A 2,500-nucleotide genomic window follows, 5' to 3' on the forward strand; every position below is an offset into this window, starting at 1 on the left:
GAGAGAGAGAGGCAAAATAAATTCAAATGCAGTGCTCCATAAAGCTATTGCTATCATAGGTATTCATGGTTGTCCAGGGACTCTCTATCAACACCCTCCCCCCCCCACCCCCCCTTTCGCTCTCCCTCTCTCTCCACTTCATTCTGTCTCCATGGTAATAGGTAAGGGCTTGGGGTCAGGTCTGTTAGCTCCCCTCCAACCTCTCTCTCTCTCCCTCTCTATCTCTCCCTCGCTCTCTCTCTCTCTCTCTCTCTCTCTCTCTCTCTCTCTCTCTCTCTCTCTATCTCTCTCTCTCTCTCTCTCTCTCTCTCTCTCTCTCTCTCTCTCTCTCTCTCTCTCTCTCTCTCTCTCTCTCTACCCCTCTCTCTAACCCTCTTTCCCTCCCTCTCTCTCTCTCGATTCCTCAGGCTCTTTATCCTCTTCATCTCGACCTCTTCCTCTATCCTTCATCCAAACCAATTAATTTCAATTAAGTTGAATTTAGACCATTCACCTTAAATATGCTATTGAGAGAATCCCATCATTTGAGAGATCTCACATCTCACGGAAACAGTCACCAACCTCTTCCTATTCTGTCCGTCCTCTCTCTTTGTTCTCTTTGTTCAGTCAGCTCCACTAGTTTCTCACTTTTGTCTCACGCTACATTTACATTAAGTCATTTGGCTGCTCTCTCACACTCTCTCTCTCTCTCCCTCTCGCACACTCTCTCTCTCTCTCTCTCTCTCTCTCTGTCTCTCTCTCTCTCTCTCTCTCTCTCCCTCTCGCACACTCTTCTCTCTCTCTCTCTCTCTTTCTTTCTCTCCTATTTAACTACCACAGTATATTTCCCCCCCACCTCAGTTGCCTCTCTTTGTCTCTCGTTGTCCAGTAAAAACAGCCCTGAGTCAGTGTTTCCCACACATTGACGAGACTATGGCGGCCCGCCATAGTCTAATTTCGGCCGCCATAGTCTCTGCGTGCACATGAATTATTATTATTATTAAAAAAAAAAAAAAATATATTTTTTTTTTTGCTCAGGCGAAGTTTGAAGACATACACCCCCCCCCCCCCCCCCCCGTCAACAATCGCTCCATACCCCCCCCCCCCCCCCCCCCCCCCCGTCAACAATCGCTCCAAAGGTCTGGTAGCCATTTGGGATATTGATCGTGGGACCTTGTGTTCAGCCACGCCACGGTCACAGGCAGTCAGTGTGGTCCCGTCCCAGGGGACGGGGAATGAAGAACAGGCCTGTTTCTGCACGGGGCTCATGCCCGTGCACCCCGTCTGTTCCTAATGACCTCCCGGCTCCCCTTTGTCAACACTGCTGTTGGGGGGTGTTGAGTTTGTGCTCAGAGTTGAACTGGGGTTGTTGTTGTGATTTGTGTGTCCACCGTATTGGTTATGGGATGAGTGTGTTAGCGTTTTTTAGATAAGAGATTGGATTGGGTTGATTGAACTTCCCTCGATGTTGATAGGAATGTGAATGTGAATGTTTCCCAACGATTCTGTGTATTGTTGTTTGTGTATCTTGCACAATAGTAGTAGTAGCAGTAGCAGTAGAAGCAGCAGCAGCAGCAGCAATAGTAGTAGTAGCAGTTGAAGTAGTAGTAGTAGTAGTAGAAGTAGCAGTAGTAGTGGCAGCACTTGTAGTAATACGTAGCAGCCATAATAGCATTAAAAGTAGTATGACTATATTGATGACTGGTGTATATGACCTCAGAGATAGATATGCATATCGGGTTTTAGAAACTGTGCTGACCCTGTGTGTTCCTGTCTCTCTGCAGGAGTGGATCTCTGAGGATACGCTGACGTAAAAAAAGAGCTAAAGGCTAACAGTCGACCCTCAAAGGTAAGACTTTGTTGTACTCACTTTACAAACAACCCCCACTTTCCTCAGGTTCGGTGGATCCCTTGTCGGCTGTCACTTGGCAGCCCCAGGCCCTTATAAGTTAAACCGCAGAACGCAGACGTAAATATACATCCAGTGACACGTTGTCTGCGTGTGTATGTTCCCCGCTTCCCCTAAAACAAATGTTATGGTGAAGTTGCCACGTCATATTGATGTGTCTGTCCACGGTGGCCAACACGGGCGCTAATGTTTATCGGACGTGAAAGATTCACGAGCGCTGCGATGCCCCGGCACTGTGGTCCAGAATGCGAGGCATCTCTCGTAACCGAGGGTGACGGATCTGCTGTTGACGTTGTTCGACTGCGAGCGGGAAGCCTCCCGTTCGTCCACGGGGATCGCAGTCGGGGCCGTAAATCTCCTGAAGAAGTCTGGTGAAAGTCAAATCCCCGGCGTTGGTTTGGGTCAGTTCGGGTCAGTTTACTTTTGTCTAGGCTACTCTTTTGTCATCAGTGACACATCAGACGCAGAAAGGTGGGAGAGATTCAATAGGCTAACCAGGTTCAAGTGTGGTTGAACGTGGCTTCTGAAACGAATTAATTAAGACTTAATGATGTTGTGATACGTAGGTTGTCGCACTGCTATTCTGCCTCTGGGACCAAATTAAGCTTTATT

The 2,500-nt window shown here is 48.0% G+C and overlaps 1 protein-coding gene across 1 annotated transcript in view; it reads left to right on the forward strand.

Moving 5' to 3' along the window:
- LOC130372886 (neuronal cell adhesion molecule-like) overlaps positions 1-2,500 on the forward strand; it is a 56,555-nt gene that overhangs the window by 25,704 nt on the left and 28,351 nt on the right. Inside the window, 1 exon segment of the mRNA XM_056579047.1 lies at positions 1,764-1,828. The gene's annotated coding sequence lies outside the window, so the exon portion shown is untranslated.

The sequence above is a fragment of the Gadus chalcogrammus genome, chromosome 19 (assembly GCF_026213295.1).
Source record: "Gadus chalcogrammus isolate NIFS_2021 chromosome 19, NIFS_Gcha_1.0, whole genome shotgun sequence".
NCBI classification, from domain to species: domain Eukaryota; kingdom Metazoa; phylum Chordata; class Actinopteri; order Gadiformes; family Gadidae; genus Gadus; species Gadus chalcogrammus.